This window comes from Peromyscus maniculatus, chromosome 21, assembly GCF_049852395.1.
Source record: "Peromyscus maniculatus bairdii isolate BWxNUB_F1_BW_parent chromosome 21, HU_Pman_BW_mat_3.1, whole genome shotgun sequence".
Lineage (NCBI taxonomy): Eukaryota > Metazoa > Chordata > Mammalia > Rodentia > Cricetidae > Peromyscus > Peromyscus maniculatus.
In genome coordinates, this window is record NC_134872.1 from 69,011,088 (window position 1) to 69,034,928 (window position 23,841).

A 23,841-nucleotide genomic window follows, 5' to 3' on the forward strand; every position below is an offset into this window, starting at 1 on the left:
GTAAAATACATAGTATACATAAAGTATGTTTATGTGTAAGTAGCATATTTAAAATACAACCATATGCATGTTTGTATAAATGTGGGTTTTATGTTTGATTTTATTTCCCTCCATAGATTTTCTGTACCTAAGGGTCTGTCTCCAGTAAACAAATACCAAGTCTAACACAAAGCCTGGCACATAGTAATATCTATAAATATTCATTGAGGGAATGAATCAGTGGAAGTCAACAGCTTTTTCTAATCATTAATTATATCAGCTCTTAAGTCATCTTGAGCAAAAAAGTACAGAAAGAAGAAAACTAGGAGCCTTAAAAAATTGCTTTTTTTTCTCTTCTAAAACTTCATGGGTTTATGATCTGCCTTTCCAGGGAAAAAGCTCCCGTTCCTCTCTGTTTGTTTTCGGCTTGACACAGAAAGAAAAAGGTGGAAAACCTCTGCTGTTCACTGCTATGGCTGCCCACTAATAAAGAAGCCCCAGCTCTTCCGGGAGAATACCTGTCAGTAAAACCTTGCTGTCCAGCCAGTGAGATGGAAAAGTAAGTGGACACTTTGGCCCATTCTGCTGTAGCATCCTGCTTCTCCTCAACGGTCCAACCTAGATGTCTTCAGAACACACCTAGAGCATATTATATGAGTGTTTGTTCACTTATCACAAATCAAAACTACTTAGAAGAGAGGAAGAATGCAATATAATCACAAGAGTATACTGGGAACCAGACCATCTGGTTTCAGGTTCTGGCCTCAATCCTTTCTAAGTGGTAGATTGCAAACAAGTTGTGAACCTCTGCTTTTCTTCTCTCTCCACCTTCTTTCTTATGCAGAGATCCTAAAATCATTGAATTCATAAGACCTCATCCTAGAAGTAAATAACAGGACACACAAAGCCTTTGGAATAATGTCCAACATGCTTAATAATTGTTCCTCAGTCATTTTTGTCATTTTTATAATTACTTTTGTCTGTTGCCATCCCAAAATTAAGATAGGATTGCTGCTAATACATGATGATTAAATTTCCACCAAGACTTAGTAAGTGGGGGAAATGAAAAACTCACATAAGTAATAGCAAGAATTGAAAGACGGCATTAGAAAAGATGTAGGAGAACATGAAAAGGTGCAGCAGAAAGACAGGATTATCTGTTTGCTGTCTTTCACTCTTGCCCCAGTAGAAAATATGACTTCATATACCTGCCAAGAACTTAATGAACACTACTCTTACAGCATCCCCCACAGTCTAAGCAATTTGGAGAACAATTAATCACCATCCACTCCACAGTCAGCTTGGCATTGCTGAGGAGTCTACACTGACTTAACTGGGTGGTTAGCAAACTACCTCATTCAAAGGCTCTTTGACCCCCTTTCCTTCATCCCAAAGGGCACAATTACATTCTCCCCACACATTATAAATAGCACGATTAGTCCTTAAAGTAAGAGACCCTCTCACACTCTGTTCTTTCCTTTTTGATTCTTTATTAATACGTGTATGATTCATTTAATACATATTTATTTAGGTTCTTCTATGGACACAGCACTGCACTAGATACCTGATATAAAAACAAACGTAAACCACAAACCAAGCAGCCATCAACAAATAGAGTCTGCTCCCATGAAGCTTCTGTCTAATTACAGCTCTCAACAGCAAATCGCCAGTAATGTATACCAGAAATCAGTTGAAAGCTTTAGATAAGATGATGAGGTTGGGAAGTTTGAAGGCTATCTTAGGGCAATACACTGCCATTTAAGCATCATCTGAAGACAGAGAAGAAGCAGGCATTCAAGTTCCGGGCAAGATTCCCATGGCATACAGAAAGAACAGCCGTACAGGTGTCATGGTGTGGAGTGAGTATGTATGCATCTTTAGTGGGACATGGAGAGCCATGGGAGGATCACCATGAGGAGGGCATGGAGGAACAAGTGCTGATCAGAGAATGCAGCTTCTTGTGATATGAGTGTTCTTAATGTAGAAGTTATTTAAACAGGCCACTGTGGCTTAATACATATTATAAGAGACACTCCTGGCTGCTTTATGGAGACCACGGGGAAAGAGGATGTAAATAAAATAGGAAGACAACTACCAGAACAGTGCAAGCCAGAGAAGATGCTTGTAGTTCCGACATGCTTAGGAGTGACTGAATTGGAAAGGGAAGAACCACGTAAAAGCCTGAGGTGTCTGTTTCATGTGTTCGGTGACAGTCCCACTTGAAGAAAAAAAAATAGTAGAAATAAGATTTCTGTCTTGATCAGGTCTTTTCATGATATGATTTTGGCATTCCAACAGAGATGCTAAGTAGCCATGGGATCACACTAGTGTGGAGTTCCTCTGTCAATGGCCTCTGCACTATGGCCCCTTGGTTGTTTAACTCCTTCCCTACAGGGTAAAACCAGTTAGTTCAAAATGACTCCAGGAGAAAAAAAAAGGACAAAATGTTACACATGCATTTATTTTTTCTTAAAGTAGGCTACAAAATCTTAACCCATTTAAAGATATGCCTGCTCTGTGTTTCCTAATCAAACCTGACTCCACATCTCTGGTAGTTGGTAAATCGTAGCTCAAATGTATTTGGACCTCTCTGGCACCTACTTCCCCAACAACCCGATGCTTTCCTTTGTAGGATTCCTTTGTCCTCCCCTACACCCTTCCATATCTCAGACTCTGGAAAAGACTTGCGGATAAGGGCCATTTCCCTAGAGTTTGTCAAAGTGGCCCACTGAATCTGTGTGAGCTACTGCCATCTTACCACTGTTCTTGATCAGTTTCAAAAATTCCTCAACCCCCAAAAAGCCCAAGGAGGAGGAGAGATCTTCCCTCAGATATCTTTCTGGAAAAGATTAGAAGTGAGAATCAATGTGTTACTTTAAGAACCTAGAGAATCAGGTGTCTTGTAAAATATGGGACTTAGAGAGGAAACATATGCATATAACCACTGGGTCAGTGTCTGCCTACTTTCAGTCATTCTGGCCATGCACTGGTGATTCCTTTAGGACATACTGCCTCCTCCATGACATAGCCACATACACTCTTTTCTTCTCCACCCTTGTAGTTTTCTTGTGGTTTCATCACATTACCATAAGCATCTGGCTATTGCCTTCACCCAAAATTGTCCTTGAAAGCACAATATGTGTTCATCTCTAAATTTCAAAGATCTAGCACATCTGGTATAGAGTCCTAAGTGAATATATTTCTAAATGACTGAATGAACAAGTGAGTGAATGGATAAACGATATGGCCAAAGTAAAATATGAAAAGTTAGTGATGGTGCTTTGTTGATAGACTACAGGTGACTTGGGCAGGATAGGACATCTTTAGCTTTCATGGTGACAGTAGTATTCTCTAATCTTATTTTTAGTGTCAAACTAGATCTCGCTCTTATCTGAAATATAAACATTTAGAACTTGGGGTGTACACATATTGTATGGCAGAAACTATCTAGAGAAATGATGGAGTTATATGTAAATAGTTCAGTTAATTACAAAAACAGCTAGTTCTGCAAAAGCTAGCAGTCATCACAACACCAATGGCTAGGTTATAATTCATCTTCTGACTTTATATTAAATTCACTTACCTTCTTTAGAAAGAAATTTGTGATAAAGAAACAGTGGCATCGTAGCTCCTGTTGTGTGCGATCTCAATCTGAGTCACTTCTAAGGGGACTTTTCTGGTCTTAATTACCATTCATTTTCTGATATCAGTGCTGCTGTCATTGGGCTTTCAATCAAGGAAGCAAAGCTAGTCCCAGGATGTTATGAGTTAGATTATTTTTCCTTATATTTTCTACTAAAACACTTCTTCTTAATACACAACTTGGCATTTGTCTTAGGGTAACTATTGCTATGACTGAACACCATGACCAAAAGTAACTTATGAAGGAACAGGTTAATTTCACTCACAGTTCCATCATCAAAAGCAGTGAGGGCAGGAACTCAAGCAGGGCAGGAGCTTGGAGGCAGGAGCTGATGCAGAGGCCATTGAAGAGGGGCTGCTTACTAGGTTGATCCCCATGGCTTGCTCAGCCTGCTTTTATATAGAACAAAGACTATGGGCCCAGGGATGGCACCACCCACAATGGGCTGGGCCCTCTGCCATCAATCACTAATTAAGAAAATGCCCTACAGGCTTGCCTACAGCTGGAACTTATATAGACATTTTCTCAATTGATGATCCCTCCTCTCAGATGACATAATACTTCATAGTAAAAATAAGTAAGGAAGCTCATGTTGTGGCACATACCTTTAATCCTAGAATTTGGGAGGCAGAGGCTAAAGGATCTCTGTGTTTTCAAGGTCAGTCTGGTCTACATAGTAAGTTCCAGGACAGTCAGAGCTACATATCGAGATGCTGTGTCAAACAACAGCAACAATAATAATAAAGTAAATGAGATACAGGTTCATTATGGTTAAAAAACTAATACAAAATTATTTGCAAGGTCTCTAGACACATGGGAGCACAATACTTCCTATTTCCTTAGCTGTGCCAAAAGTTTGAACATAAGACATGTTACATATTTAATGAAAACCTTTCAGTACAAAAGGAAAAATCAGCAAGTTTTGGACATTGTGAGAAGCAGCTGAATGCTAAATTTTAAAATCTCACTAAGTGCATCTTAGAATTGATCTTCTAATCCATTGTGTCACAACTAATAACTGAAGCAACTTCATCTTCAGGGCAGAGAGGATCAGTTATCAAACATTAGAATTCTGTTTTAAGTATCAAATGTATCCATAATTGTAGATAAATATGCATTAACTTACACATATATCACATCTTTGGATTTATTGATACATTTGTGAAAATACTGATTGTGATTGATTCTTCGTTTAAGATGTAAAACAATTCAATTTAAATTTTTTTAGAATTTCTTACATGACTACTGTATTTATGCCATTTCTACATTACCCTTTAAGTCCCCCAATTCCTCCAACTTCCCCCTGACTCTCTCTCAAATTCCTGACTTCTTCAATTATATGAGGTGTGTGTGTGTGTGTGTGTGTGTGTGTGTGTGTGTGTGTGTGTGTGTGTAAATACAATATGCTGAATCAACTTAGTGTTGCTCATATACGTATGTGTTTAAGGCTGCACACTTGGGACTGGATAACCTCTCAGGGGGTTCATCCCTGGGGTGGAAAACTGATTATTTCCCAGAAGCCACCTGGAGCTCTTCATCCATGAGTGAGAACTATGAGATTTTTTTTCCCACCTACTTTGGGAAGTCAGCTGATATTTTCATTGTTCAGGTCTTGCTTAGGTGGCCATATTGTTAAGATTTTAGGGGTACAACTCCCTGTCACAATATATAGAAAAATCAATTTCGCAATAGAAGCCCTGGTTCTCTGACTCTTACATTTTCTTGCTCCATCTTCTGCTATGCTAATTGAGACTTAGGTGAAAGGCTTCTGTTATAGATGAATGAATTGAAGATGTGTACTGCAAGGTCAGTTCTCTTCATATTGACCAGTTGTAGATTTATATAATGATCTGTAAAGGTCTGTGACATCCACAGCCATGGGTAGTTTGACTAGGTTTATAGTACCAGGCATGAATTCACTTCTACTGAGCTGGTCTTATATCCAACTAAATGGCTGTTGGTGGTCACCATGATACAAGCACTACTATTGCAACATTGGAGGTATCGTGTCATGCTGTTCATGTTGTGGCTCATGGCCTTTACAGCTAGGAAAGAGTAGTGATTTTTTTCCTGGGAAGCTTGTATAACACCTTCAGATACTAGGAGAACTAGTCTTCAGGAAGGAGGCTTCCAGGTCAGTTCCAGCTTGATTCCTCCAAGTCATGTGTCTTTAGCACTAGTTTCTTACCTTCAATTTATGGAAGACAAGCAAGGGCAATAGAAATTGCCTGCATTATTTACAGAGTCTTTTTGATTCCTTTGACCAAGAACTAGAGGAGAGTTTTCCTATGTCACTGAGGTTTGTGTTAAATAGTCTATGCCACTTGTGAGGGGGTATTGTTACCCCAAGCAGCATATATATATATATATATATATATATATATATATATATATATATATATAGAGAGAGAGAGAGAGAGAGAGAGACTAATATTAGTGTGTGTGTGCGTGTTAATTTTTAAATAAGCACAAAATAATGTTTCCTTGTAGTCTTTTCAATTGCCATTGATGTTTTTTTTTTGCCTCTCTTTCTCTGTATTGCTCCCCTGCCTCTTCTCCAGTTAAATTGGAAGCCTAATTATCAAACTCCCCCCATACAAATTATTGCCTTTGCTATCACTAAGTGTTTTTATAATGATTTGCCACTTATAGAATAGTTTCATGGTTATTTCTCAATGATCTTAATTTACTTTTAGAAAACTAAAAGTTAAGATAATAAATGCATACTTAAATACACATCATATGTATTCATATTCTAGTTGTTCTTTCCTAATAGTAAAATTAGACTCAGAAGTACAAAAAAAATTTTTAAATTAAAATGTAATAAACTTCCCAAATTGCCCCAAGGATGCAGTTCTTTCCCAGCAGATGAAGCTGATGCTTTGTGTGTCATGGAACATCAGGAACTTTTCTGAACACATACAAAAGGCAGGTCAAAAACTCTGTATTTTCATCACTTTACAAGTTAAAACAAAACAGAATAATGGTCTTTTATAGTAGACGAATTAGTCTTGCATGGTGAAGCATACCTTTAATCCTATCACCGAGGAGACTTGTAAGACCAAGGCCAACTTAGGTTACATACAGATGCTCACATTCAGAAAAAATAAAAACAAGGGCAATCGATGATATGTTCTAAAACATTTCCCCATAATTACCAGACACTGTCCTTCTCTACCTTCCTCTTCTCCTCCAAGGCCACTCACCTACCCCTGTGTCTGAGAAGCAAGGACTCTGAACACCATCTACTTTAAAATACTTGGTAATCCCAGACCTTATGTAGTGCCCATGGCTGGGAAAGCACTTTACAGCATCAGGAACCTGGGTATGTAACATTTCTGTAACTACTGTAAAGAAGATTATTGCTATAAGAATATTAATGTTCCCCACTGAGCTGCTGGAATTGTCCAAGACCACACTGGTGATAAGCCAAATATATTTCTAAGCATATTGCACACTACTGATTTTTCAAATAACTATTAATAGATATGAGGTCATCTCTATTTTATACATAAAGAAGCTGACACTCACAGTGATTTGAAAGTGTGCCATAGTAATACAATTTGCAAAAAGAGAAGCTGAATAAAAGCCCTGGAAACTAATCAAAACACAAAAATGTGTGTGCTTATTGGAAGGAATAAGAGGAACACAACCCCAGCATCTGCACCACATTCCAATTGTCACCCTAGCTATCATGGATCCATGTAAACTAGACAGTAGGATGTCACAAAAGGTTATGGAGAAAAGCAGAGGCTGCAGAGAAAGCTCAGAGATTAAGAACATTTGTTGACTTTGCAAAGGACTCTTGTTCTATTCCCAGCACCCACATACATAGTAGCTAACAACTATCTAACTCCAGTTCCAGACAATATGATGTTATCTTCTGGCCTCTGAAGGTACTGTGCATACTTCATGCACAGACATACATGCAGGACAAACAACCATACATATAAAATAAAAATAATCTTTAAAAAAGGAAAAGAAGAGTCATCCATTATGTTATGTATTGGAGACTTAATGAAACATTTTGTCTTGACAAATGTTTCTGAGGCTTTAATAGGCTGCCATGCCTCATAAGTCTCCTTCTCTGAGCATAGAAGCATGCTGTGCATCTAGCAGTCCAGGAAATGCTTTAAAATGACTTACCTGAATATTCTTAAGGAATCCACCTGTCTATGCCAACGCTCCCTGGACCGTTTACAGGGATATTACTGTCACTCTTCTCAAGAGAAATGTCAAATATTTAGTAAATTTATGATAATTAGCATATAAACTATGGAAATATAGATACATATCAACCTATGCATACACATGTTTATATATAGACATATTGGAGAATGTATGCAGATATATGCATACATTTATAGCATGGTTTACATATTCAAAGCAGTTCCCTAAAATGGTCACCTTGGAGAGCCATGTATTTCCCAAAAAAAATTTTCAAAAACACAATTTTGGAGTTGATTTAGAGGAACATTTTAAGTATTCTCACAATTATCTCATCTTTCCAGGGAGGATTTTTTTTTTTTCTGAAAAGAAACAAGACTATTTAAAGCAAGTGGGATCTGAAACTATCAAATAATGACATTAATTTTCTTATGAAATTTTAAATTGGTTCTGAGAGCAATTACAGAAGTGAGTGTGTGCTACAATATGTTGACTAATAGGCCCATGGGCACATGCCTGTGTTAGGGCAGTACTTGCAATTTCTAATTTTCAGATTAAAGTAATTCATGATCATTTCAATGTGTGTGGGGGAGTGTTATCATGCATTCAGTCAAGTAATTCAAATACATGGAGTCCTTATGTAAAAGACAATGGAAAATAGTGGCAAATATAAATGTGGATGTTACATCTTTTTTTTCAGGGCAAACTAAAAAGCAACTTTAAACATTGCATAAAACCAATTAGAGAGAAGCTAGTTACTGCTGTAGGGAGAAGAAGGGCAACACCATCTGTTTACATTCTGCTTAATCTTCTGAATAGCTGTTTAGTCATGTCCTCAGAACTCGGGCTTCTCAAACACAGTAAAAAAAAAATAATAAAAGAAGTTTGTGTTTGAACTCAGATGAACTCTATTCATGAAAGTTACCTAATATGGCCAAGTCTTGTTCCTCGTCTATAAAATTACAGAATGAGAAGAGTAAACATAGCAGTGAAAATGCTGTACTTGTCCCAATGCCTGGTAATTTCCAATAATGACAATCACTGCAAAACTAAATTTTAAAGTCATGGTTTTTATTTTTATGAGAACACTGCCTTTTCTTGATCTCAAACTATCATTGTTTACAACTATTAGTAACCTTCCACCCACCTGTTAACAAGTATTTGTTAAATATATCTTACACACAGATCTATGTCAGAAATTTGAGGTAAATTGTATTTTCAGAGAGGTTATACTTAACTCCAGAGGTGAAGGTTATATTGCATCATAATACAAGATAGATCCCTATCCAAGGAAAACATACACAGGGCGTGTTAGCACCTTATAGAGAAACAGGCTCATTCTGAAAGACAGGAAATGACTCATGCTTCAGGGGATGAAAGGCAGAATGGAAGGTTATCATACGTAGAAAAGTTAAGGACATCTTAAAGCAAAGAAAAGAGACCCAAACATGTGAAGTATTTCAGGGAAATGCAGTTGTTTCAGTTGACATAGTGTTTATAGGAAGTCTCAAAATGTAGACACTACAGGCACCACCCTGAGTTCTGGGATGCTAAGAAAATAACGGATTTTACTTAGTAGGCAGTCATAAACCAATAAAAACTTTTGAATGTAGGGGACCATAGTGGATGCTCAATTTCAGGAAGTCTAAGCTGGAAGTGACCCATACTGAATGTTGAAGAGAGAAAAGTTTAGAAGTAAAAAAGACCAGCAGAAGTCAGTAAAGTGATAGACATGTTTAGACCTGTGTTGACTACAGTACAAAGGACAGTATACCACCCTCACTGTGCCAGGAATGATCAACATTTTGCCTAATGTTGCTAATTGGCTTATTCCCTCATTATTTTTATTGGAATATTTAAAGCAAAGGTCATCTTGTTATTTAAAAACAATTATGTGTTTACCTCTGATAAAGACCACTTTTGATAAATTATATACCCCTTTCTTATACCATAGGTCTCTAATGTTCTCTTTTACACATTTGTATACATATTTCTCCATTTATATGAAATATGACCCTCTATAATTTGTTCAAATCCAGATCCAAACAAGATCCACACTTTACTTTTGGCTATCATGTGTACAACATACTATGGTCATTTTATTTAATGATTATTAGCATGCTTCCCTCCATTTGTTTTTCTACATTTTTATGTTGGGTGATATTATTTCATGTTTTATAACTTGCACTGTTTTCTACTTCTAAGGTGAAACTGTGACTCATCTAACCTTCATCCAGCTGTGTCATAATTGCCATGTACAGGACATCATACTGGATGCTAAATGTAAATAATCACAGCTATCTGTAAATCAGGTCCCCACCTCCAGGACTGCAGAATCTGGAGGAAAAATAAAGATTAAAATACACAGAGGTAAGGATAAATGATGGTCATATAAATTAGTTAAGAGATAAATGTTACAGTGTTTTAGGTGGAGGGGTGAACTAAGAGATGAACTGAGCTTTAGGAGGGATTTAGCAGATCAGATGGACAGGTCACGGTAATTAGTAGTTTAAGAGGAAGTTGGGTTGGGAGGAAATCAAAAGAAAAAGTTCACTGCGTAATTTCAAATTGTAGGCAGAAGAACAAGTTCATTCTCCAAGTGAAAAAATATAGGGTATAGAGACAAAATATCACATGGAGAAAATGAGAGACATTCTCAAGGGAAACTGAATAAAATATGCCAGTCAGTATAGACCATATGTAAAAGATTTGCCTAAAAACATATGTAAGGTCTGGCTTGGGAGAATATTAAATGGCAAGCAAAATAATTTGAATGTGGTCTTCCAGGACAAGAGACTACAAGACCCATTCATTTTTCCATATATGGGAAACTATTGGATATTATGTAAAATTTTATGTTTCATTAATAGGCAAAATGCATCATTTCACAAGGGACTTCAAAGTGGTTTATACATTCCAATAGCATTAATTTTAAAATATTTATGACAAATTTGCAAGAAAACTTAATGTTTTATTTTGCCCAACAGCTAGATTCTCCATTTTTAGAAAATCCAAACAAATTGGAGCTGATTTAATCAACTACAGCTGAGCACAGAGGCCTTTGCAAGCAAGAATTAGCTGTAGCTTGGTATACAATAAAATCTTGACAAATTTATCATGAGGAAAATCTAATAAACACAGATCTGCCAAAATCAACTTTTCATCTATTATTAAAGTGTGTGTTTTCTTTCCATTGATGGCAAATATAAATGACTCATAGTATTTTTTTCTTTACCAGAACAATACTGATTTTCATTATTGAAATATTCAAATGGCAACTGAGTTATCAAATTCATCAAAGAAATTATATGTTGAATATGACACAGATTTATTGGTAAGTAATTTCTTCCTGCATGTTTATTCTTTGTAAAATTATGAATGAGATAGTCTATATAATTTTACATTTTAAAAATATTTTAGAGTACCTATATGTCAGGATTTTATGCCAGGCTTTGAAGATAATAAAATCACATAAGAAATCATAGTATTCTAGTGGTATACATTCAAGAATAGATAATCATACACTATACACAAAACACAAACTATGCATACCACAGCACATTCATGCACACACACAGACACACCACAGTAATAAATACATGCACACATACATGCATGCACATACTACATACATCACCACCACCAAGTAAAAGGATTAAAATAAAGAAATCATTTGCTTTAGGTTAGGGTTCCTCATTAACAAAACTATTGACATTTGGGATAAAATATTTCCTAGGACTGAAGAACTATCACTTCTTCAATTGTGACAACCAAAACTGTTTCCTGTTTGCAGATACTGCCAGAAGTCCAGTGAGAATGGAAATAAAATCCCTTGCAGCTTGAACTACTGGATTAGGAGATTTCTAAATGCAATTTGCTAATGAAGACAACACACTGCTGAGGAAAATTCATAATGTTTGTTGGCTGATGCAACTAACTTGAAATAAAGCATTTTCAGAGTACAAAATAATGAAAAGGTGATTAAGCTCAAGTTTGAAAAAGACATAATTAAGTACAAGTTGTGTTTAGGGGCCATGGAGCTTTCAGTGTTTGGGGTATAATTAATAAAAATGTATAAAGGAATAATAGAAACTCCAGCACTATAAAAAGCAATCAAATTGTTGAGATCTTTAAATAAAAAGACTTTTTCATTTTGTAGAAATACTATTTGAATATACAAAGTAACTTAATAAAACATGATTTTGGAAATGTGTATGTGGTATTAATCTATATAAGAAACTGCTTGGTGTGATTCAATGAAGGATCTATCTGGAAGAAATTGGAGATCCTGGGGACAGGTGTCCCAGTGGGTGATGAGAGGGAAGAGCATGTATTCAACTCTGAACCTTGTGTCTGTGTCTGACTTGTGAGTTGTTGGGATTGTCTCATAGAGTCAACACACAGTAGGACTAGTCAACAGATTTTCTCAGTCACTCAGGGACTCTGTGTGGAAGGTTTGCAGCTGATGTTGCAGACTATTGAGGCTAAAGATGTATGATTCCAAATAGCAGCTGTAGCATGACACAGAAAGAATGTATCTGGGCTTTTGAACAGTCTCATTAAAGAAAAAAATTAAATTTTAAAGCCTTGGACAGAACAAGTGTTCAGCATTTTCCTGTTTAGTGGAAATTTTTTGTGTATGTGTTTATGTCTCTGTTTGTCTGTGTGTCTGTGTGTATAGCTGTGTCTGTGGTGTCATAGGTGGGTGCCAGGTGTCTTCCTCAGTGAATTTCCACCTTAGTTTGTTGATGCAGAGTCCATCTCACTGAACCCAGAGCTCACCAGTTAAGCTAGGCTGGTGGCCAGCAAGCCTCAAGGATGCCCCATCCCACCTCCCAGAAGGAGGTTACAAGTGTGCACCATGATGTCCGGCCCTTTGAATGGATGTTGGGGATCCGAACTCAGGTCCTCATGCTTCCATAGCAAGCACTTTACCTCCTGAGCCATCTGCCCAGCCCCAATGAAGACTTCTAAAATGAGTATTAGTACACGTCAAGGTTCTCACCATGCAAGGAGGCAGTGCTGAGGCTCCATATTTCTCCAATAGTTTTGAGAGCATCAGTTTAAGGTTATCATCATCTTCTCATTTTCAGTGTGAATTATTAGGCCAAGACATGACTCAGTACCATTTATGTGCCATACAACTAAGCTGTGAAGACCCCTTGGAGTCCCTGCTTGAATAACTAAACCATACAGTTAAACTAGTTTGCCCTTGGTTAGTAACTCTACTCTTCTCTTTCTTTGGGCAGAGGTATATTCTGTATAGATGTACAATTTCTTCTGTACAGAGGATAGGGCATTAACATAGGAAAATAAAATCAAGCAGAGGTTCAGGCACTTGATAAACACACACACACACACACACACACAGACATACACACACATCACACACACAGACATACACACACATCACACACACACAGACATACACACACATCACACACACACACACACACACACACACACACACACACACACACACACACACACCGTCCATTCTGCCCAAGACACCAAGGCAAGAGCCTTTGTTGTGTTTACCCATGCACTAGTATATGCTGATGTTGGAATTCTGAAAACTTGTGTTTTTGAGATTATAAATGTATTTTATTTGGTAGTCACAAAAATATTTAAGTGTGCTTGTTAAAATATAAAGACATGGTGAAGTCAGGAAAGATCATCTAGACAGTAGAACTGAAAATACAGGAGTTTGGTGAAAAAAAAATGTCACTTGAGGCACATGTAGTTTTGATTGTTACATAATAAACTTGTTTCGTAAATGGGAAAAGTACATATTATGGTCATAAAATCAGGAGATTTCTCTTTCTGGCAGCTAGATATACAATAGAGTTGTGTGAGAGAAGTTAAATGGGTGGTGCAATAATCTAAATGTTTATTAAAAGCAATATTTAAGATTCTACAGCATTAATAGCAATTTATTAGATACAAATGAATGTTTGTTTACATGAACTAGGGCAGTGGCTACAGAAATGGAAATGACGCTGTTGAATATTAATAAGGTGATTAAACCAGTTCAGGATGCACATTTACTTGAGGCTGTTACGCCTACACTACCTCACTTTACAGATTTGAAGATGATCCACAGTATTGGGAAGCTTTCCCAAAATTAATGACAGTAAGAACCACGAGGGGGATTCAGCTAACAGTAGCAGACCCACTGCACACCAGTCTGTGTAAATGGCACATGCTTCTGACAGAAAGACATTCGGCTGAGGGAGGAGGGCTGGGCAGGAGGAAGCCATGCAAGCCACTCAAAGCTTTATCAAAGGCTCCATGTCTTCAGTCTTGGGAACCAAAATCCACCCCAGTCCCCCTGCAAAGCATCAGAGAGTATGAGTGTGCTCAAAAGAAATAAATGGACCAAATGGGCCCTGTTATTGGTCATGTCTGCTCTTGTGTCTCTAGGTGGAAGGTGATTTCCAGGGGTCTCAAAAGCTATCCCCAGTTTTTCTTAATTTGATCTGTAACATTGTGGAAGGGAACTATCAGGCCGTCACAGTGGCTGTCAGTGAAGAAGGGAGCTTATTTGAAAATCGTTTTAAATCCTTCTATGTGACTTTATACCTCTACTGATTTTTTTTCCTAAAAATGATGCAACACTCAGATTGTCAGAAAACCCCATTTTTTTTTTTTGGTCCAAATTTTATTTATTTTGGCTTAATGTCTGGATCACAGTAAGATGTGAGAAGTGGTTGAGAATGACACGATTCTGGGATGGTTCTAGTTTGTTGCTAGAAGTGGCACAGCCTGGAAGCCCTAAGGAAGTAGCGTTTATTATAACAGTCCTTAGAATGCATCTTATACAACTCGTATTATTATGTTAACTTTGTTATTGATATTTTTATGTAAAGGAATTTTCTTTTGTGTAACTCTTTGGCAGGACTTTGGAAACTTTAGTATAATCAGGGTTTATGTTGCTCTTATTGCTGTGGTTTTTCTGTTTGTTTGTTTTTGTTTTTTTCGAGAAAGGGTTTCTCTGTGTAGTTTTGGTGCCTGTCCTGGATCTTGCTCTGTAGACCAGGCTGGCCTTGAACTCTCAGAGATCTGGCTGGCTCTGCCTCCCGAGTGCTGGGATTAAAGGCGTGTGCCACCACCACCCAACTATGTTGTTCTTATTGTAAACATGAGTAAAGGAAGGTATCTGAATCTCATGTAAATGTTTGATTTTAGTTTGCTTTGCACTGAGGCAGAAAAATTCTACACTGAAACTTGCAATAAGGCATCAGCACTTTCCATTTATATTTCCCAATTTTGTTTATTAAAACTACATTATGTGTTACTAATACATATGCACATAAATTTGTATATGTTAATGAGGTAATGACATTTTGATACATATATGCATTGTGTGATAGTTCTATCACCTTAAAGAGTTCTGGTGCCTCAAATTTATTTTGAGTAAAAACTTAGAAAATACTTCATTCTTTTATTTGAAAAGTGAAGTACATTGCCATTATGTTTCTCTTTTATGAGGAATTGCCAAAGGGCTCCAGTGTTTTTCCTTCATTATTATATTTAGTCTAGTAAAAGAGAGGAAATTAAATAAGTTCATGTAAAACATGTTACCACTGCGATGAAAAACACATAGGCAGAGTAGGAATGAGTTCTTATAATGTCGCTTATTCTTCTTCTATTGTGCTTAAAATTCTAACCCCAAATCTCAGAAGTTTCTTATAAAGAAAACATAGGCATGACTTGTGGCTTCTATAAACTGTTCACAGTATTTGAAGACCCGAGGAGAGCTACCATGGTTCTTCACATCCATTTGGCAAATGGTTCCTACATTTTGTCATTCCTAGGAAATACTTAAAATTCTGTATATTTGTATCTTGGGAACACCTTTCTAAGTCAACTTTCCTATATTTTCCCTTCTTTCTCCTCTTACTTTTCCTATCAGTCAGCTGAGAGGCAATTCTCTTTGGTTGCTAAATATGATTTATCTACTTCTGAAATTATGAGAAAAACAGAACTCCACAAAGCCTTAATATATTCCAGATTTGACAAACTGTGACCTATTTACCAAAGCAGAAAATCCACCACAGACTTTGCATTGCTTCTTCTTCTTTTTTTTTTTTTTTTAAATGCTAAGCTACTGAACTGGATATCAGAGGGTAATTTATTTTGTGTAAGTAGGCTTTTACTATTTTCTTTCTTTTTTTTTTTTTTTAACTCGAAGCATGAGTACTTCAAAACAGATAGCTAGGAGATAAATTAGAAGAGCTAAGGAAGAGGGATGTTAGTTTTCATTTATGCTTGTCCTTCCGAGTGTGGTTGTGACCTGAGATCTGTAGGATATTTGCTTTGTTAATTTGTCTGTGGCAGTGATGAATTTAAAGCAATTCATCACTGAGAAAAATGTGCCAATGATCCTGTCACAGAGTTGCTTCTACCAACAGTGTAAGCAAAATGGCTGTCTTCTTAGGGCCAGAACCTAAACCACAGGCATTAACAAACTGCGCTTAAACAAAGTAGAAGCTTTGTGTGCTCAGGAATATGCCATTGACAACTAATTACCTAAAAGCTGAATTTTATCTGGATATTTCCTTTGTGAATTCTAATTTATTTTTCAAATTGGGCTGTGTTGGAACTTTATGTGATTAATAAACTGATGTCATTCTACAGAACTTCTCAACCAAATGATAAAATATAATATATACATGTACTAGCTCAGGCATTACTGTTTTTCTAACACAGTGACTACCACAGCATCTGGAATGTAAATGCTTGATGTGATTGTTTCTATTTTCTTGTTACTCTGTGACCTCGATCATACATTATTCTGGGATGGTGAAATTCTCTTACCGGGACTGTTCAACCTGCCTCCTTATTATTTTCCCCTAAAAAAATCTTTCAGCATGGAAATAATATTTAGATATATTAAAGAGCTGTTTTAATGGACACATTTCTAGTGGCCACATTCAAGTTTGGTGCAATCCTCTCACACAGTCGTTCCTGTCTTCTATTTAAATTGATTTTGTGAGAATATATTAATTATACAAAACAATTATGAAAATCTCATTCATCTTCATCCCCTCTCATCCTCTCTTGTGCCCATCACTGGCCTCAAACAATCACTCTTCTGCTCCCCTGACTTAAAAGAAAAGCCTAGATTCTTTATATGAGAAAAAACATACTTGTCTTTCTGCATTTGAGTTAGAATTATCATTACACTAAAAATCATATTATTTCATTCTTCTTTATGACTAAAGTGTTTGGGTATGTCTGTCTGCCTGCCTGCCTGCCTGCCTGCCTGCCTGCCTGTCTGTCTCTGAGCGTCTGTGTGTGTAGTAGGGAGACTGAGCACCGGGAAGAGGGAGCACTATGAAGAAGAGGAGCTAGGGAGAGAAATCGTGGTCGAGAGTTGGTTCTGGGGAGAATGGCCATTGAGGAGAGTGAGCTCTGGTGAGACTACGGACTGGGGAAATTGGACCCTGGGGAGAGTGGGAACTGGTGACTTGAGCACGAGGAGGATTTGCACAGGGAAAATGGGCACTAAGGAGATTAAAAACTAGAAGAATAGGCACTGAGGTAATGGGCTCTGAGAAGAGGGGCACTGGGCAATGTGAGCACTCTGGAGATTGGCCAACGGGGCAAATATGCACTATTGTCTGACCAGGCATGCTTTCTTGTACAACCTTAGCCCTACTCCTATACCCTGAACTCCGAAATAGTGTCTATTGGGCTATAACCTCCCCCATACTTACAGTCCAAACTTCACACCCCTTGTTGGTAGAATAAAATCTACATTCTATTCTCCACCCAGGCTTCTGTGTCCTAGTTACTCTGTCTCTGCCCCGCCTACTGGGGATGGGACTCTTAGGAGATGGAATTGCCCTATTGGGAGCCTTTCCGTGTTTTCTCATTTCAGAACTAGTGCTAGAATGTGCTCCTCCCTTCCAGTATGGACTGTGTAGTTAGTGTAACATGAACCTTTCATTTTCTGTGAGAACTCTCCCAAGCATAGTTTCTCAATCCATGTGTGTCCGGTTTGCTATATTCAAAGTTAAAGATTCCTTCTCACTCCTGGGGCTTCTGGAACATCCAGTGATTAGAAGTGAGTCTTTCTAAAGACAAAGTAAATCATTCCTTTATCTTTTCTATTTGGTGAAAATAAGGTGTGCCTTGACTCAAACAAATGCGACTTTCATTGAATGATGGGCTTCCCATATTGCATCTTACCGGTGACTTTTTTTTTAAAATAAAGAGGTACCAAAAATATATACATGTGTACATTTCTACTACTATTGAATTTTTTGTCAAGCCTATAATATAATATAATATAATATAATATAATATAATATAATATAATATAATATAATATAATATAATATAATATAATATAATATAATATAATATAATGTCAATATAATAACTGATTCAAGAGGCAGAATTTAAAAGCAAATATCATTGAGCCTTTCAGTCACTTTAGCCATTTTAGAGACTATTTCATGAGTACAAAGTTTAACCATTCCTTTGAACAGATAGGAATTAATTTGAATTTTTTTCCTACGGGGCAATTTAAAATGTGTATTGACCCATAAAGGTGTAAATGATTGAACGTGCTATTTGAGAGAAACCACTAACTTAGATGTAGGAATACAAAGCAATTGTAAAAATTTATTTGACAAAACAAATCTTTATAAATGTATGTTCATGGACAGTAAGTAAAAATGATGTGGACGCATAGGAAATTTGAGATTTATTGGATAAGGCTTTTCACGGAAGTAAATGTTCATTGTTCACTTCATCCTTATTTTCAAATGCATTTATTTTTATTCAGACATTACATACTGAATGATAAAATTCAGCTTTATAACATTCTGGGGTTTTTTTTTTTTTCAGCATTTTTATTGATCATGTAAGTCCAGACCATACAAACCTGTTTAAAACAAATGTAGATATATTTTCCCAGAACCCATTTTCACAAAGAGCTCATCAGTAAATTCCTTGAAGCTCCCTCCAGCAGTTGATACTTTAAAAAATGATGCTATATACCACAAAGCTGTTTTTCCCAAGGCAGATGTCTGGTGAGTGAACACTGAACTACTATGTACCCTCCATCATTAGTGAAACTAGTCTTGTTTTCTTATCCTTTCTACAATGAGAAACTTAAAGAACGCCTGTGTGTAGTCTTCAGCTGCTTGTAGAAATATGAGTAATATAAGCACTAATGCCAAAGTAAGAGTCACAACACTATCTGAACATGCTGTATTTCTCAAATAAATCCTTGGAACACAGTTCCTTCTCTGTTCAGGAGCAGCAAGGGTAACCCCTTTATGCACCTGATCAATAGGTGCATATTTCTACAGTGACAGATAGGAGACTTGTTGGCTTTGGGCCCCCAGTGAGAAAATTTTGATTACTACAAATAAATGAAAAAATCACATGCACACACTCAATTGAATAGTGACCTATAAATATCCACTTATCTACAACTGTAGCTACAAATAACATAATATAGACAATACTATCCTTAAAACTTTGAGGATATTTAATTTTGGAATCAACTAGAAACTCTCTGGGATTAGTAGTTACATTACTGTTCCCTCCTTGTTACTGAAGCCCTGATGGCTGCTGGTACAAATTAGAAGAAAAAGACAACTGTAACTATAACAACTGTAACAGAACTCAAAGACACATGAACATCTTACACACCCATGCTTCAGATCATGAACATTATGTTATTTATAAAGTCCTTGGTGTAGTTCTCAAAGGGATACAGAATAATAAAAAATAAGATTTCTAGGTGCCTTAGACTAGCAGCCAGTGAGAACTGCTGTCATCATACACAATATGCACAAAATGCATGCTTCAAGAGTTCAGAAGTAACTGAGCTGGGAAGATGGCTCAGTGGGAAAGAGAACTCTTATGCAGGTGTGAGGACCTGAGTTCAAGTCCCCCACACCCACACGTTCATATACACATATACAGACAAAGAATTTGAAGATGAAAGAAAAAACCCAGAGAAATGGGAAAATCCAAATACACCCAGAGGGGAGTTTAGGCCAGTAAAGAGAAAAACAGTTTTGGACTTGAATAGTTCTAAAACCAACTATCTTGCACTTACTTTAATTGGAATGGATCCATATTGTTTGTTACTAATATTAATAATGTAAGGTAACTTGATTCACAGCAAAAGTTTATATTAGTTATTCTTGCAGATTTGTGCAGAATCACCTTGTGGGGCTCATGGAGACCTGTGTTTAACAATGGTTATCTGCTGCTTAGGAAACATTTTCAATCAACTCTAAACAGATATCTTTGCAAATGAAATTTCAGCTTGAATGGTGGGTGCAAGGAATTTGAGTAATAAATGCACTATCAGTTAAAATAAGACAAAACACCTTGTATAGAATTAAAACAATCCAGGAAAAAGAGTCAATGTATGTCATGCTAGACTGAAGGAGATATTTGTGAAGTCTGGGAAGGAAGAAGTAATTGGATTAAATGGTTGATAGGCAGGAAAAGAGGCACAGTTTGGAAGGTAAGATGATGGGATTCACGGAGGAAAATGCTTCAGGATGGAAAGCAATGATGTCCTCAAGCCAACAAGTTAGGTCAAATGTACATGTAGGGCAAACATACGACAGCCTTTGCTTCACATTCTAAGCACAAGGGTTGGCAGTCCAGCTGCCTATAGGAAGGGCAAATTTCTGAAGTTTCTGAAGTCAGATCTGAGAATTTACTGGATAAATCCAGAGCTTGGGACAGCACCAGTCTTAACAGTTTTGTATGAGGGAAAAAAAATGAGACCGGACAAAGAAATGTAGAGAGCAAGGCCAGGAATTCTGTGAGACATGAAGTTCTGCACTCCAACCAAAAGCATAAACTGGCTGGGCCGGAGAGTGGTTCCCTGGAGGTCCTGCTTTCATTTGTGTTCCTGTGATAAAAACATTCTGATGAAAAGCAACTTGGTAAAGAAAGGTTTTTTAACTAGCTTATAATTCTAGAGCACAGCCTGTTGTTGAGAGGAAGATAAGACAGGATCTCCACACAGCCAGTCACATCACCTCCACAGTCAAAACCAGAAAGAGATCAATGTGCCCTGACTGCTGCTTCCTCCCTGCTTTCACGAAGCTTTCTCCTGTCCTGTATAGTTCAGGACACCCTTGTCCAGGGAATGGTCCTACCCACAATGGGCTGGCTCTTCCTATTGATTTTTAATGATCAAGACAATCCCCTGTATATATGCTCACAGGCCAACTTGCTCTACACAAATCCTCAACCAGAGCTTTTTTCTTTTTTCTCAGGTTGCTCTAGTTGTGGCATGTTGACCTTTGAAACTAATCAGCACAGTGAGTAAAAGCATTTGCCACCAATCATGATGACCTGAGTTCCAGTCTCAGAACCGACATAGTGGAAGAAGAGAATCAACTCCTAAAGACTGTCCTGTGACCAGATTCACACTGTGAATTGCATGTACTCAAACTTTCAAACACACACACACACACACACACACACACACACACACACACACACACACACACTTCTTATCACAAGAAATGTTCTTTCTAGAACTACCAGTCTTCATCCTGACTCATTAGAATAAACAGTCTAGGCACTTTGCAGGACTAATCTTCGTATACACTGGTATGGTCACTAGGACTACCATGACTATCAAACACAATCCTATCATTTGAAAAGTCAGAGGATTTAGAGATTCCCTCCAAATAACCAAGCATAGTGCAAGCCAAATTCCTTATTTTCCAGCAGAATGAACTTGATACAGCAACCAGGGCCACTCAGGTGCATACTACAACATAGAGTTGAAAGACAGAAAAATGAGAACCAGAACTGTGCTGTTGACTACAAAGTGAACAGTCAGGCGGAGAAGTTCAGTGTCAGCTTTACTACAGCACCTCTACAAAGGCTGCATATCTCAGCACATTGACAGGAAGGTATACATGGGAAAAGGCACCTAAACAAATAGCAATAATTTTTTAAAAAAATTAGCCTGATGTAGACATTACCATAAATAGAAACAAATTTCTTTTTTATTGTTTTCCTTCTTTTTTTAAAAAAAAATGTATTCTTCTCTCACATAATATATCCCAAATGCATTTCTCCTCCCTTCTCTCCTGCCAGTTTTACACACACACACACACACACACACACACACACACACACGCACGCACGCACACGCACACGCACACGCACACACCTCCCCTTCTCCCCCAGATCCACTGCTCCCTTCAGAAAAGAGCAGATCTCCCAGGGACATCAACCAAATATAACAAGATGCATCACAACTAGGCAAAAGCCCTCTAGCAAGGCTTGATGAAACAATCCAGTAAGAGCAAAAGGATCCTAAAAGCAGGCAAAAGAGTATGAGACACCCCTACTCCAACTATTAGGAGTCCCACAAAAACCCCAAGCTAAAAAACTACATCATTTTCTCTTTCTTAATCAAATGCCTAAAATGTAGCAACCTTTACAACCAGATTAATCAATGGACAAAGATATATATATATATGTATATATATATATATATATATTCTAAATATATATAATATATATATTATAAATCTAAAGTTGACAAAATAATAACTCAAACATTTTATTCTTGTTTGATAAGTGAAAGGTCAATTTCTCTCAACTTTTTGTTCACAGATCACTATAACCTAGTCAAGAAGATCAACTAAACTGCTCTCTTTGCCTACAAAAATATAGATGAGTATTTCTCATTTCTATTTAATAAATATAATCATTTGGTAAGGGGTGATTATATCCCTCTGTCATTGGACCTGTGTCCATAAAAATAGTCATAGACCCATAGTTAAGATACTTGAGAAATTGGCTTAAGAAGTATAGACATTTTGGTTTTAGTTACAATTATGAGAATTTCATGATCATTATCCAATGTGTCAGTTTGTATCCTGTGAGAAGCAGATTCTGAGACAATTAAAAACACCAGTGATTTAAAGGAAGGATAAATAAGGGGTTCTCCAGAGGACAAGGATTCTGTCTCTGAGGGAAGTCTGGTATCTCTGACAAGAAAAAGAAAAGGAAGACAGCTATAGTCCCGAACCAGTGTGCAATAGTCATGAAATAGTTTGACTATCAGCAGAGCATTGCATAGGACTGAAATCACCTGGGTCTAGTAGTCCTGTTCTGTTTAGTTATGGGCAGGAAATTGCTGAGGAAGAATGTGTGGCCTTTCAAGGAAACTTTTGGTATATCTCAAAAGTGTAGCAACTGTGGACTATTAATTATCCAAGCACTTCTGCAGCTGGTTCTCTTGCATCTCACCCTCCATATCTCTCCAAGAATCTTTATCTATACTTTTTTATAACATAGCCACTCATTCCCATGGGCCTTTAGTCTTGAGAGAAGCTTTAAAATAGGAAGAGTAGAATAGATCACAATCCTGTCCGCACTTACTCATCCCTGGCCCTGGGTAAGCATAACACACCAGGACAACAATACTTGTCTGCTCACTACTAACTGATTCTGAGACTACTGTAAGGCCTCCAGGAGATTCATCTAAAATCCACATATTCTCTCTGTCTCCTCATAGTAAAGTTAGCTATATTTTGCTGTAAATCAATTACTCCTGCCAGTAATCTACTTTATTATGCAACATTTTGATTGCAGGTCACTTATTAACCCATAGCAATAGTCTGTCTCTACCAGGGGTCAGTAACACAACAGAAACTGTTTATTGGAAAGAATATAATAGTCTAGGCACCGATGTTGTAAATGTCCCACTAGGGATAATAAATTCTACATTCTGCCTCATTAACCCCAAATGACATATCCAGCACTGCAGTGTGAGGACTGAGGGAATTTGGGCAGCCTGGTCATGCCACACTGTGAAAGCATCTTTTGCCTATAGCCCACATCTCTTAGTCCATAGTTTTCATATCATAAAATTTATCCAGATCCAGGAGCTTAACAAGAGATCATTACCTTTAGTAGAGATGACTACCTGCAGTTCATATTTCCCAGATGTGCCTTGTTCTGTGAGTAGATATTAAACAACACCTTTACTGGCTATCATCAGTTTCTCTAGAGATGCCATAATTACCCTCAAC

The 23,841-nt window shown here is 37.2% G+C and overlaps 1 long non-coding RNA gene across 1 annotated transcript; it reads left to right on the plus strand.

Moving 5' to 3' along the window:
- The first annotated feature begins 355 nt into the window (after window positions 1-355).
- On the plus strand, window positions 356-12,215 carry LOC143269853 (uncharacterized). The gene is made up of 4 exons (XR_013046622.1): window positions 356-538; window positions 9,995-10,159; window positions 11,028-11,123; window positions 11,583-12,215. It is a non-coding gene; the product is annotated as an uncharacterized LOC143269853 (long non-coding RNA).
- Window positions 12,216-23,841: the final 11,626 nt, after the last annotated feature.